Raw genomic sequence first — 15896 nt, forward strand, 5'->3', positions numbered from 1 at the left:
GTGCAGTGATCTGTGAGCTGCTCTGACAGCTGGTGCTTGAAGCTAGACTTTTGCAGTTCGTTCCAGTCATTGGCAGCAGAGAACTGGAAGGAGAGGCGGCCAAAGGAAGAATTGGCTTTGGGGGTGACCAGTGAGATATACATGCTGGAGCGTGCGCTATGGGTAGGTGATGCTATGGCGACCAGTGAGCTGAGATAAGGCGAGGCTTTACCTAGCAGAGACTTGTAGATGACCTGGAGCCAGTGGGTTTGGCGACGAGTATGAAGCGAGGGCCAGCCAACGAGATCATAGTAGTGGGTAGTATATGGGGCTTTGGTGACAAAACGGATGGCACTGTGATAGACTGCATCCAATTTGCTGAGTAGAGTGTTGGAGGCTATTTTGTAAATTACATTGCCAAAGTCGAGGATAGGTAAGATGGTCAGTTTTACGAGGGTATGTTTGGCAGCATGAGGGAAGGATACTTTGTTGCGAAATAGGATGCCGTTTCTAGATTTAATTTTGGATTGGAGATGCTTAATGTGAGTCTGGAAGGAGAGTTTGCAGTCTAACCAGACACCTAGGTATTTGTAGTTGTCCACATATTCTAAGTCAGAGCGGTCCAGAGTAGTGATGCTGGACGGGCAGGCAGGTGCGGGCAGCGATCGGTTGAAGAGCATGCATTTAGTTTAGCTTGCATTTAGGAGCAATTGGAGGCCACGGAAGGAGAGTTGTATGGCATTGAAGCTCATCTGGTGGTTAGTTAACACAGTGTCCAACGAAGGGCCAGAGGTATACAGAATGGTGTCGTTTGCGTAGAGGTGGATCAAAGAATCACCAGCAGTTAGAGCGACATCATTGATGTATACAGAGAAGAGAGTCGGCCCAAGGATTGAACCCTGTGGCACCTCCATAGAGACTGCCAGAGGTCCAGACCACAGGCCCTCCGATTTGACATACTGAACTCCATTGGAGAAGTAGTTGGTGAATCAAGCAAGGCAATCATTTGAGAAACCAAAGCTGTTGAGTCTGCCAATAAGAATGTTGTGATTGACGGAGTCGAAAGCCTTGGCCAGGTCGATGAATACGGCTGCACAGTAATGTCTCTTATCGATGGCGGTTATGATATCGTTTAGGACCTTGAGCGTGGCTGAGGTGCACATCTTAAACTCTGCATTGTTGGAAAAGGACCGTTAAGTAAGCATTTCACTGTTAGTCTACACCTGCTGTTTATGAAGCATGTGACAAATACAATGTGATTTGAGAGTGAAACCTCTCACTTCGACCCTCTTCCTCGCCCTTTTCAGAAAAACGTCGAAGCAAACATCACGAGATCATAGACATTGTGGAATAAACAAGAATGTCACTTATGAGGTGAGTGTTGTGGAAAGGCCTTATTTATGTTTCAGAATGTAAAACAATTCCAATCAGACGTTTAAGTGATAAAATGTCATGTTAAGATTATGTAAAGTTACTAAGGTTTTACTGCCATATTATTGCTTTGGAATCGATGTTTTGTTCGTTAGCTTATAGCTAGCTATGGCTAACTCCTGAGACGAGTCCTGGCCTAGCGCTAACGTTAGATGGCCTTGTTTACAGTCGAGATGTCGGAAGTGGAAATCCTAGCTAATAGTGCAAGAAGAATGACAATTTCGGTTTTTTTTGCCTGCAGCTTCCTACCGGCGCCGACTCAGTTGTCCCAGGACCAGCTGGAGTCCGAGGAGAGGGCCCGGGCACAGAGGTCCCACTCCACCGCCCTCGTCTCCTCCCGCAGAGAACCCCCCTCCCTACGGTTACAGGAAGAGCTGGGTGCCCCGCTCTCTGGAAGTACTAAGCTTTGCTCCATACCCAGTTTAATGGATTCAATGAAGCTGTGTTGTGTTAGAAATGACGCCCTGAATGTTCAGAAAAGCGATATCATGGGATATAGCTTTTTCCTCTCAGTTTGTGTGTTGGACTCCCCTGTGTTGTAGGACAGTGGAGATGGGTACATCTGCACATTCCTTCTTACTACTAGTCTCTCAGTGTTTGACAACCTTCCTTGTGTTGTAGGACTTTGGAGATGGCGTTGCGTTCCCTGAGATCCACGTGGCCCAGTTCCCTCTGGAGATGGGAAGGAAGAAGAAGCGCTCCAACGCCCTGGCTGTACAGGTGGACGGTGAGGGCAAGATCGCCAGACAGGGCAAGGACAAGGTAAGAATATTAATAGATATCCAGCTGGTCTGCTTGGTTTACCTAGATCTACAATGAAGTTGTACGTACGAGACATTCTCATATGAGTCTAAAGTAAATCCATTGGTCCTTTTCATGTGGCTTTATTTTACATTATTTACATTAGTCATTTAACAGATGCTCTTATGCAGAGCAACTTACAGCATTGAGTGCATACATTTTCATACTTTTTCATACTGGTCCCCCGTGGGAATCGAACCCACAACCCTGGCATTGCAAGCGTCATGCATTACCAACTGAGCCCTCTGGGACCATGACGCTGGGGACGAAATTGCCTATGAATCGCTGTGCCCACATGTTTATTTTATAGAGCAGTGGTCTCCAGACTCTTTCCTGTGCTGTGACCCACCATAGTTATGTTTTTGTTATTGTCATCTAGTTACCAAGTAAACAAAGCTGTTTCTTGCCACGATCCTGTATTAAACAGAGAGTCATCATTTGAATAACTACTGTCACGGAGGACCTGTGTACAGTTCCGTTTCTATATATTCAGCTGTCTCCTCTGTTCTCCCTGTGCAGGTGATTTTCAGTAAGTACTCAGACCTGCTTCCTAAGGAAGTGCCGAGCGACGATGCCCCAGAGTTGCAGAAGCCTGACGAGGAGGCTGTCAAAGAGCTGACGGAGAAGACCCGCGATGCTCTGATGAAGCAGGTCTCTCAGAAGATAGCTGCAGCTATGCCTGTGAGGGCAGCTGACAAACAGGCCCGGCACAGTGCATCAGGTACGGTTTTTGAATGTGATGGATGATGCCAACTGTTGTTTATGAGTTTCTCTATGAGTTTCAAAATGGAAGATAATATAGGGCTGTTCATCCATAAAATGCTTAATTCATTCAAGGTTTATACAAATATGTCTATTCAATAGAACATTTTGTTAGAAAAACAATAGTCCAAACCCCATGTCTCTACCATATATGGTTCCAAAAGTTACCAACGATTTACTCTGAGAATTTTGCTTGTTCAGAGTGAATGGAATGTCATCACAGTCATCATGATCAAAAAGTGGTCAATGCTCAATAGAACTCTGACGCTGCTCCGCAGCAGAACGGCTCTAACGTCAACTGAAAAGCTAACTAGTGACTGCCGGTTCGTGAGTTAAAATGTCCTTTTTCTAAATGAAATCCGCTGAATACAATACTAAATATATATTTACACTACATGACCAAAAGTATGTGGACACCTGCTCGTCGAACATCTCATTCCAAAATCATGGGCATTAATATGGAGTTGGTCCCCGTTTTGCTGCTATAACAGCTTCCTCTCTTCTGGGAAGGCTTTCCACTAAATGTTGGAACATTGCTGCAGGGACTTGTTTCCATTCAGCCAAGAGCATTAGTGAGGTCGGGCACTGATGTTGGGCAATTAGGCCTGGCTCACGGTTGGTGTTCCAATTCATCCCAAAGGTGTTCGATGGGGTTGAGGTCAGAGCTCTATGCAGGCCAGTCAAGTTCTTCCATACCGATCCTGACAAACCATTTCTGTATGGACTTCTCTTTGTGCACGGGGCATTGTTATGCTGAAACAGGAAAGGGACTTCCCCAAACTGTTGCCACAAAGTTGGAAGCACAAAATGGTCTAGAATGTTATTGTATGCTGTAGCGTTAAGATTTCCCTTCACTGGAACTAAGGGGCCTAGCCTGAACCATGAAAAACAGCCCCAGACCATTATTCCTTCTCCAACAAACTTTCCTGGCATCCGCCAAACCCAGATTAGTCCGTCGGACTGCCAGATGGTGAAGCGTGATTCATCACTCCAGAGAACGTGTTTCCACTGCTCCAGGGTCCAATGGCGGTGCTAGGCATTGAGCAGGCTTGTGTACTATGGCTGCTCGGCCATGGAAACCCATTTCATGAAGCTCCTGACGAACAGTTCTTGTGCTGACGTTGCTTCCAGAGCAGTTTGGAACTCGGTAGTGAGTGTTGCAACTGAGGACAGAGGATTTTTACTCGCTTCAGCACTCGGCAGTCCCGTTCTGTGAACTTGTGTGGCTTACAACTTCGTGGCTGAGCCGTTGTTGCTATTAGAAGTTTCCACTTCACAATAACAGTACTTACAGTTGACTGGGGAAGCTCTAACCAGGCAGAAACTTAACAAACTGACATGTTGGAAAGGTGGCATCATATGACGGTGCCACATTGAAAGTCTGAGCTCTTCAGTAAGGCCATTCTACTGCTAATGTTTGTATATGGAGATTGCATGGTTGTGTGCTTGATTTTATACACCTACACCTTTATTTGAAGCTGCTCATTCAAGGGTTTTTCAAGGGTTTTTCTTTATTTTTCTCTATTTTCTACATTTTAAGCAGTTCAAGTCCAGTGAATAACCTGAAATGGTACAAAGGTAAGCGGTAAACTGCCAAAGGTTTAAAACAAAGTTTAGGTTACCAAAAACTGAAAAAGAATGTACATTCCAGAGTCCCTTTTTCAGGGAACAAGTAACTTACAGCTGTTCTGCAGCAATGGAAGTAAATTAAGCCTTGAAAGTTGATGCTAACAGTTCCTACGGGTGTCCCAACTTTTGTTGATTACTTACAAACCCTCTGTCTGTATAAAAGCAGTGTTGGAACAGACTGTCATACTACACCCTCTTAAGCATTATTTGGACAGTATTGTACTGCAGGAAGTAGTATATCGCTATCATAATGGCGAGGGGGGGGGCAATTAACAAAGGAAGACAGACAGACCATTATAACCCTTAAAACTGTGGGTCTTTCCTTTAGAGAAATTGCAAAGAAAGCCAAGGTGTCAGTGAGTACAGTTTCCTACACCATCAAAAGGCACTTGGAAACTCTGACAGGAAGAGGTCTGGCAGACCCAAAGCCACAACAGAATCGGAAGTTTCTGAAAGTCAACAGCTTGCGTGATAGGTGCCTCACAGGACAACCGCTTCAAACACAGCTTAACACTGGTCAACTTAAGCAAGTCTGTATCGACTGTGAAGAGAATACTTCGAGCTGTAGGTTTGAGCGTTTGAGTGGCAGTAAGAAAGCCATTGCTAAAATGTCAAAATAAGAAGGAGGCTTGCCTGGGCCATGAAGCACCGCCAGCGGACAACTGAAGACCTAAAGAAGGTCTTATGGACCGATGTGAAATGTGAAATCTTGGGTTCATCGTGCAGGGTTTTTGTACGCCGTCAAGTAGGCGAAAGGATGGTTCCTCAATGTGTGACAGCAACTGTCAAACATGGAGGAGGAAGCGTGATGGTCTGGGGCACTTTTGCTGGATCCAGAGTTGGCAACTTGCACAGTGAGTGGCACCCTGAACCAAACAGCTATCACAGCATTTTGCAGGGGTTCATCGTACAGCAAGATAATGACCCAAAACACACCTCCAGTCTATGTCAGAACTACCTTAGAAGAAAAGAACAAGACGGTAGGCTTAAAATCATGGAATGGCCAGCACAGTCTCCAACTTTAAACCCCATCAAGCTGGTTTGGGATGAACTGGGCAGCAGGGTGAACGCAAAGCAACCTACAAGTGCAACACATTTGTTGGAACTCCTGCAACAGCGTTGGGAAGAACTTTCCAAACAATATTTGATTTCCATTGTAGAAAGAATGCCACAAGTGTGTTTGGCTGTTACGTCTGCAAAATGTGGCTACTTTGAAGAGTCAAAAATTAAATTACATGTTGTTAAACAAAATGATTCCATGGTTTTATTTTTTTGTCTCCAGTTGTTTATTTGTTCTATGCTTTAATTTCAGAGTACATTAAGACATTAAACTGTGAATTTCAATAACAACAGGGAAAAGGGTGGTGTTCTGAAACTTGTGACCTGTAGAGTGTGTGTGTGTGTGTGTGTGTGTGTGTGTGTGTGTGTGTGTGTGTGTGTGTGTGTGTGTGTATACACAAGGCTAAAAGACTGAATTTGAGTATCTACCCTCCGCAAAGACAACCTGTTCCTGTTTTCATTGTGTATTTCTCAGTTCTCTTTAACTCGCCATAGAAATGTAGATTGATCGTGGTTGTAGGCAATGAAAGCCAAGGAGGTGACAATGATCAAGGTATCAAGTAGACTTTGATTGGTCCAACCAGCGGAAACGCCTCCAAATGGTACCACCTCACAACACCATATATGGAAGAGACGCAACCAAGAGCGGCGCAGTCTAAACTATTAACGGTCGCTGCAAATGAATGTTCTTATTTCAACAACACTGTCAATTATGTTAAGGTTATAATATTGTATAGAACAATCTAAAGATGAATTCGATGTCATTTTAAAATGACAATGTTTTGACATCAATGGGGCAGAAGGCAGTGTGTTATATGATTCTGGATGGCCAGATAGCTAGCAACAATGATAAGAATCTGCCATGTGGGGAATCGTAGGTGGCTCATTTCAGCTAGTTTTATCTTGTACTTGATGCCATGTCTTGTTTTGACTGACAATTCGCTGGCTAGCTAACAAGCAACTGTAACAATGTATTTGAGAGACGACACGTGGTCATTGTGCAAATGTATTTGTTTTTGGGAATAAACATTGAAGACAAAATATAGCTTGCATGTTGTCAACAGTCTAAGCCAACCTCGTCGGTTTTTTTGCTAAGCAGCCAAACTGCCTATGTGCTAGGATAACTTAAGTGATGCACATCCCCTAAATAAAGCTGGAAGCGCACTCGCCTATTTAGTCATCTAGGATATGATGTGTCAAGGTTGCTATTCCAGGATCAATAAGAAGATTCCTCGTGGACCTCAGCACCTGTCATGCACTCGCCAAGCAGAAAGGTACTGTTGGGGTTCATACAGACTTAACTCATCTCAAGATTTTAAGTTGCCAATAGTGTTTTTATTACTTTAATAATGTGTTGAGCTGATCCTTTTCCACCTTTTCCGTGTCAAAATGAAATGTACTTTCTTCTCTAGCTGTGTAAATGTTGAGCAAAGATGTGATGCGTTTTCTCTGTCCTACCAGATGACAGTGGAGGAAGATTCCTCCCTGCATCTCAAACTGGAAGAACGTAAAGATATACCAACTCTGCTCTCTCCCACTGGAGACACTGACTCAATGGGAGGTTGTGTTTATTTGAGGTCAGGATTGCTGACATTGTAAGTACACTCCTGTGTTCTACGACTAGGGTTTTTTATGACTGCCTAAGGCAAAGTTGTGTAACGCACTATATTTTTATTATAAAGCATTATACAACTGGTTGGTCTAATCCTGAATGCTGATTGGTTAAAAGTGCATTCCAGCCTGTGTCTATTCCACAAGTTACCACTGGCTAAATCTATAATGTTAAAATGCCTATTTACTCTGTTCCATCTGACTGCGCAATCCACTGTCTCATCAGCCCAGCCAGGCACTTTATTAACTTGATCTCCACTATTAAAAGCCGATAGACAGGCAGCGTTTCTCAGCCAATCGAAATTATGAATCAGCTGGCATCATTTTATGGATATATAAAAATAAATGTTTTTTTTTTTTAAAGCAAAAATAGTGAAATGAAGTGCAGCTTGTTTGATGTCTTTCCAGCTTCAGTTTGAAGTGATTGTGTTAGCTGTGTTGTTGACTAGCTTCTCTGAACAACAGTGTCCTGACGAGAGAGCACATTTTCTGTGCCAGGCGAAATAGAGCCTCATTAGCTCATTGTTATGGATGTATCCAAATAAATGTCACTAGAAAACAGCTTATGCAAATGTGCGATCTTTGCACGGTTGGCCGGGCCGAGACAAAGCCTAACAAGACCTGTGCCAGTATATCCTCCAAACACCGGCTTCTCTGGCATTACCACTTAATTATGTGTGAGTGTGTGTTTCATAGAAAGTGTTCCCAAAGTTGAGTCCTATGTTCTGGGTTTGTCTTCTAGAGTTACACCACCCCCCTGGACAAGCATCTGGCAGCGGACGGTAGAGGACTGCAGACCGTTCACATCAATGAGAACTTTGCCAAACTGGCCGAGGCGCTCTACAATGCTGACAGAAAGGTACACTGTTTGTGGTTTTGAGAACCGATGCTTGTCCTGTGATTAGCGACTTCTTCTCCGAGCCTCTGAAATATATATTTTTTTTTTTGGGGGGGGGGGTGAATGGTCATCTCTTTGTGTCAATTTCAAAGCCGACTACTTTTCTGTATGATATTGGCTCGAGCCTTTAGAGTGATTCTCTCATCATAAAATTAAGATTCTGTGTTGTCTTTCTCTTCGTTGTGCTGTGTCTAAGCCTATATGCCTCCAAGCCACATTTATGATTGTAGCCTAATGTTTATAATGTGACGTTGATTTAAATGAATGTCTACTGCATCCAGGCCAGAGAGGCTGTGGAGATGAGAGCCCAGGTGGAGAAGATGGCCCAGAAAGAGAAGGGGAAGAAGGAGGAAAAAAGCTCAGAGAGCTGGCTCAGATGGCGCCAGACCGTGGGGCAGGGATCAAAGGTCACGGAGGGGACAAAGGTCAGTCCACAACCTCTTCCTGCTTGACCCTAACCACAGATCTAGGATCAGGTCACCTGTTTGTGATGTCACGTTTTCCTGTACAAGGACTGGCAATGTAAAGTTGTTTGGATGGTCTGTGACAAATCAATCAATATATTTGAAATGAAATATACTGACAGTGTTTAACCAAATGCAGCATTGAGAAACACGAACCCCTAGACCCTTCTCAGAATCTTGTCCAAGGAGCTCTGTGCATTCAGAGAGCAGACTACTCAGCTGTCAGTCTTGATTATGTGTGAGTGAGCCGCCTGGCAACACCCTTGCTCCTTCTCTCTCGCTCTCCATACCTCCCCTCTCTCTGTCGTCACTCTAACTCTCTCGCCATCCTCTCACTCTTATTCTCCTCTCTCTATCCTCTCTCTTCTACGCCACCTCTCCCTCCCGCTCTCTCTCCGGTGGCAGGTGGTGAGGACGGTGAGGCCAGAGAGCGTGACGAGATCCGCCATGACGGGAGGAAAGAGAGACAGCACGACAGGAACATCTCCCGAGCCGCCCCCGATAAGAGGTACATACATCCGCACACACACACACACACACCCTACTGAATCATTCATGGTTCATCAGGAACGCTGAAGGAACGCAGCTGGCCACAGCAGCACCCAGCCCAGACCCTCTGACCATCCTGTCTGCTACAGCTGCAGTGCTTCATAGAGGGAGACAGGCCGAGAGGGAGACAGGCCGAGAGGGAGACAGGTCGAGAGGGAGACAGGCAAAGAAAATGAGAGAGCAAATTGGTGAGAGACAGACATAGAGATTAGGCTGCTCTGCTCCAGTTGTCTGTCTCTGCAGTGGAGCTGTCAGAGGATGGCAGGGGGAAGGGGGGAGAGCAGTAGGAAGAAAGGATAGGGAGACGACCACTGATTACAACGACAGGCCTGACTGCTGGTTGTAAATGGCCTCATTATGAAGAGCCGGTTAGCCCAGAGCGTATACTTAACCTTGCAGTCGCTTCTGCTGGATGTGATTATCTGCAGATATGTTGGGATTGTGATAATGTTAGCAGACAGTGATGTGCTATGTGTGCGGTTTGGTGCAGCAACTCATTTCACACACAAGCTACCGAGGTGGGGTGCTCTACTAAAAACCAAGCTCTCCCGTATCCATATGTTGTCTCTCTCTCTCTCTCGCCTTCTTCCTTAACTAACTGTCTGGTTTGGTTTATTCCCATCATCAGGCCGTCGAAGCTGCAGAGAGACCAGGCCAGGGACGTCAGTGAGCTCATCGCTCTGGGTCAGCCCAACCCTAGAGCCTCCAGTGAGACTCATTACGACCAGAGACTATTCAACCAGACCAAGGTGACACACACACCTGCTGTGCTGTCAGAGGTTCTCCTGTAGTGGTGTTCCTACTAGAGTGACTTAAGATCTCACCTGTTACACTGGCTGACGTTCTTTGTTTAACCTTTGTTTACTGGCTGGTTTATAGGTTAGGATTCTTTATTGGGTTTTCTACAGATAACCCGGTCACTAACAGGGACTAGTGGTGGAATGCGATACTAGCTATAGCCTTCTAAACACTACAGAACAGTATTTATTATCTGACAGATTGCCATCACCTGTTTCGATCGCATTTCTAATGGGGGAAATAATACACAGAGAAAGTTCAATGGACAGCATTCCAAACAGTACACATCAATGCATACAGGTAATTGCCAAAATAAAGGAAACACCAATATGGTGTCTTAACCCCCTAGTGTCAATGTCCCCGTGGAAATGTAATTATATTAAGCTAGAATATCTATCTAGATATCACATTTTTGCATGGGCTGCGTCTCAAACCTCTGCATCTGCTGATGTCGCCCTTCCGCATCTGCGTGAAAGGCGGCAGAGCTACCAGAGCAGTGTTTGTCAAACCATGAGACATCCCGGGAAATCGGTCTTCTCACAAAATTCTCTGTTTGGCCAACAAACTATTATGACCCCTCTATGGAGAGATGAGACTCTCACGAACACGACGGCGTTGGTTTTCCTCTAGGACACCAACAAGCCTCACAAGACTTTTCTGAAGGTAGTCGGGTACCAGTTGAAAAACTGAGTTTAGTGCCTAAAATAAAGAGTTAAACCCCCTATGCTCCTTTTTGAGACCTCTCTTTCAAAGTCACCGAGCTCTCCTCTAAACATGGTATCCAAAATAATGGTCAACTGGGACTTTTTATTCATGACCCATAGAGATGGATAGAGGACTCAACTTGGATCGAACCCATTTTAGCATGGACATTTCCATTGAGGGCTTCCACCGTTTTTTAAAGTAGTCATTGGTGGGGATTCCTATGGGTTGGGAACCAACAGCCAATGATCAGAGCATTGTCTTCTTCCAATTGGGTCCTATGGTTTGTAAATGGCTTTAACATCGCCATCTAGTGGCCACAATAAATGAATGACACAATATTTGGTTCAGGATTCAGGCACTGCAGGCTGTGGATCACCAACATAAGCTTTATACTTTTTTCACAAAATAAGAAAATGTACTACTTTAAAATTGAGGGCCTCAATGGCGCTGCCCATGCTGTCACAGACGCCATAGTGGTACGGATACAATGATGAGGCCTCTTTCCATCTCTATGACATTGATGGGATGATAATTGCACCTGCTTTCAATATACTTTGTCCCTTATTACTAAAGTGTTTCCTTTATCAAATCACATTTTATTTGTCACATGCACCGAAAACAACAGGTGTAGGTAAACCTTACAGTGAAATGCTTACTTACAAGTCCTTAACCAACAATGCAGTTTAAAGAAAGTCCTAAACAAACTAAAGGACGATATAAAATGACAATAATGAGGATATATACAAGGAGTACCGGGTCAATGTGCAGGGGTACGGGTTAATTGAGGTAATATACATCAGTTGAGGCTGCTGAGGGGAGGCAGGCTTATAATATTGTCTGGAATGGAGTACACGGAATGGCATGTGTTTGATGGATTTGATACCACTCCACCTATTACCACGAGCCCATCCTCCCCAATTAAGGTGCCACCAACCTCCTGTGATGTACATATATGCATAAACTATGCATAAATAATAAAAAAGAGTTGTGTGTGGTTAGAGTCCAGTGAGTGTACATCCAGCCTGTGCAAGAGAGTCTGTGCAAAAAATTATAATAAATACAAATAAAATTAGGGGGTCGACGCAAATAGTCCAGGTAGCCACTTGATGAACTGTTCAGCAGTCCTATGGCTTAGGGGGTAGAAGCTAGTTTATTTATCTAGTTAGCTGTATATTTACATATACCTGTATAAATAAACCACTAAAGAAAATATTCCCTGTATTATACTTACTATGGGTAATAACTACAAGGATCCAAAACACAAAGATTTCATTTTGCAGCCTTTTCTCTACTGTTTCAGAAACAGTAAAACATATCCTAACTCTCTCCTTCCCCTCTTCCAGGTTTGTTCCTGACCGTGAGTTCTCTGGTACGGACCATGGTCCTCGTCGTGACGGCCCAGTCCAGTTTGAGGAGGATCCCTTCGGTCTGGACACGTTTTTAAGGAGGCTAAGCAGCACGGGGGCTCCAAGAGCCCCTCCACCAGCAGAGGCGCCAAGGACTATGACCATGACAAGAAACACAGGACGGAGTGATTGGAACAAGACCGAGACCCTCGGTCTGATGGGAAGGGAGGATAGCGTTCAGTATGCATAAAATGTTGGGAAATGTTTCAAAACGTCGAAGTTCAGAAGTCACTGAATGTGTTTATTTTTCACCTGAACGTAGGCGTCGCCTGAATGTGTCCAATGAGATTGGGCCTTTTTTATTTTAGTTTTGAAGCTGTTTTCTCCTTTCTGTACCTACTGAATGTAACCCTGGGTTTTTGGGAGGATGTGAGGGAAAGTTGAGGATGAGGGGGGGAGAGTTGGGTCAGGAACCTGACTGGAACTATAGACATTCTGTTTGTGTGTGTTGTATGGCTGAACACCCCAGGAGCTAGCAGGGATTATTTGTTGATAATGACATTTTTCTTTACAGCATCCCTTTATCTTTACGTACAGCACCATCCTGCCTGTAACGTGAGCTTTAAGTAAAGCCCCCTAGTATTTGTAAGAAATAGTATTATGCCGTTTTGATATCTGATATATCTTTGATCTAGCAGCATTCCTGTGATTGAATTCCCCTTTCAGGTCTTTCGTGATCTACTCTATGGCATCTTGACAATAACTATACAACCTCTGTTACTGGTGGGTTACAATGTAAACCTACTCTAATTTATTGTACAGTACTACCACTGAATACATTTCATATAATGGAATAAACATGTCTCTGTATTTACCCCAGAGAAGTCTGTGCTAGTAAAAATGTTATAAACCTTTTGTGATCAGATTTTACCGTGCTATGGTGTCATACAAAATGCACTAGCAGAATGCAATCGTCGAGGTTATTCAACACCAACCAGAAGAGAACAGACTGCAACTGGGAGGGGCTACCTGACTCATCCAATAAGTATCTTTTCTGTTTCTAAACATTTTCTATTGCATGCCGTAATGAACATGACCCAGATGCATTCTCCTCAGTCAGTGAATGCAGACCCTCTGTTAGGTCTATTCTTGTTGTAATCGTTTTATTTAGAGTGCCACAGTTTCCCCTGTTTTAAAAAAAATAAAATATCACATCTTGAATAATGCCTCACATTTACATAAGATGAAATACCCGAAGTGGTGGAGGACCCATCAATTCCCAAGCGTTACCAACGGAAATATGATGCGCATCCCTGCCCTACATAGTGCACTACTTTTGTCCCAGTATAAGGCTCTAGTCCAGTCAAAAGTTGTGCACTGAATAGGGTGCCATTTGGGCCGCATTCCAAACTGAATGGGAGATTTGAGTTGATTAGAACAAAACTGGTTCCATTAATTATAATTCTTAATGATTTATGGAGCTACATCCAGGCCTCAAAGAAATAATCAACACGACATTATACAGTCCAGCAGACTGGGGATTTCTCAGTATTACACTGTCATCCCGCCCTCATGCTTGAATAGGAGGGTAGCTTAGCAGAGGGTTTATTCTGTAGATGTATTTAGTTCAGTTGAAAGGAAGTTGTGGGTTTCTACATTTAGCTCAGGCTTTTGTATATTCTGTCAGAGGTAGGTCATTATCAGTACAATAGAGCAATCTTAAAAATACTGTTGTCTGTTGTAGAGACATACTGTAGGGTTGTCAAGTGCAGAATATGATAAAACACCCAAATCAAAGCTGCGACGTGTCTTCATTTCAACTTTATATCAATGTCTCACTCTTTCACATAACTGTTTACCTTGCTTTTTTTTCTACCTCCTGAGGTGTACTGTAATTCTATTTGCAGTTGAAATACATTTTCTCCTCCCAAACACTGCAATCTGGCCCCTAGAGTTCCTACTCAGACAGAAAAGACTAGACTGATACCAGAGCAAAGCAATAACTACAGCATCATCACAGGATGCCAAGTATAGCAGCTTAGATGGTAGACTGTTCTCTGACTTTATTTAGGCCCCCGTGCCGATTCTCCGATAGACAGTTTTCACACTCCACTTCACCAGTGTGTCTCTTCAAGGCTTCGCTGCCTGTCTCTAGTCACAGCTCTTATGTTGCCATCAGAATTAATTTCCTCCCCTAGTGAGAGGTCGGGCTGAACGTGATGCGCTCATACACACACTACACCAAGACACACACACTGTTTGTTTACAGGCTTCACAGGGATGACATGGTGTGTGTGTGTGCCTGCGTGTCCTCTTGTCTCCGCAGCCCTCTGAGAAACATTAAAGCGTGACTAGCTTCATTGTAAAGTGGTGTGTTTTATTGTGTTGACCTTTAGCATGTGGAGAGGAGCGGAATCGGTGACTGTCATCTGATAGCCTCTCAGCGGGAGATGCTTTTCAGACCACGGTGGAGACAATAGACTCACTGTGGAGGTGTGAGACAAGCCGTGGAGTGAGAGAATCAGGCCACAGCAAGAGGAATCAATAAACAAAATTATTACTGGTCTGATGTAAGGCTGCGTCTACTGGTTCATGGTGGTGGCAAAGTCTGCAGTGCGCGTAACTTACTGCTGGTAAAATGTATTTATTGTGGGTTGTTCAGACACAAATGTGCACCCTTGACTGATCTAATCTGTAACGTTGATGTGTTGACATCATAGGTGACGGGACTAAGAGATATCCTGACAAAGTGACCTTGACCTCTGAGCGTTTGTATTGTGCTACAACTACGGCTCAGTGTTTCCTAGTCAGGCCTTATGGTCAGGGAAAAACTCCTGGCACAAACGATGGTTTAAAATGATATCTACCTGTAGTATTATAATGGGACTGGCCAAGCCCTTTACACAACAATACCAGGCACACCTCAGCCTTTATGATGCTGTAGTCTACAAATTCAATTTAGCTTTTGAAGCGTCCCACTGGGGGAAAAACGGGTTGAATCGATGTTGTTTCTGTCATTTCAACAACAAAAATCTATCAATGAGCTGAATCAATATGGAAAACTGATTGGGTTTGAAAAATAGTCATCCACATAATGGAATTGATCTGAAATCCAATGGCATGGTGAATTTGTTGTTGAATTCAGGTTAGTTGATAAATCAACCAAATGTACATCAGAACTAGATGTTGAACTGACATCTGTGTCCAGTGGGTTAGCCCTACCACAGACACCCCCAGTGTACAGTATTCCTTCAATTCTCAGTTGAGCTTTGACCATTATTGTTGAGACCGTGAGGTGTACTTCATTTTCTCAGACAGCTTGATAATGGCTCTTCACTACTCTGTTGTTCGGGTTGTGAATGTGGAACAGTGGAAGATGAATGCGTTTCTTATTCATGAAGGTAACAAAGAGGAAATTGGTTCTTTGGCCAGCTTTTGTTTGGCTTTGAACATAAACGGCCAAACACTATTGTGTCCTTCCATAATGGAATCTTCAATGTGCAGACAGAACACATACATGATTGATAGGTTCTTATCTTTGCTCCAGAATGGAGCAAAATCCAGAAAGAAACAATATTGAGTTGTACAGGAAATATTTCTTTCTTTCACCGTGGTCACTTAAAGGGTGTAAATGATCAACAGAAGGACATTCTCATTCAGCCAATCACTTTATTTTCGTTAGGTCTTCAATGTTGCCTGAATTGCATCATTCACTCATCACATTGCCAGACTAGCTTGGTAGTCTAGGTTCTGAGCTTTAAATTCATTGGATTAGTCTCACTTGACTGACATTCATGTGGCTTGTGATTTGGCTATCGCTCGCGAGACTAGTCATTTGACGACTGAGCAGTCAGTCAGTGAGTG

General features: G+C 43.8%; 1 pseudogene; it reads left to right on the forward strand.

Annotated features, from left to right (window-relative positions):
* Positions 1–1339: 1339 nt before the first annotated feature.
* Positions 1340–12172, forward strand: LOC115174393 (SNW domain-containing protein 1-like; annotated as a pseudogene).
* The last annotated feature ends 3724 nt before the right edge of the window (positions 12173–15896 follow it).

This window comes from Salmo trutta, chromosome 35 (assembly GCF_901001165.1).
Source record: "Salmo trutta chromosome 35, fSalTru1.1, whole genome shotgun sequence".
Classification (NCBI taxonomy): Eukaryota; Metazoa; Chordata; class Actinopteri; order Salmoniformes; family Salmonidae; genus Salmo; species Salmo trutta.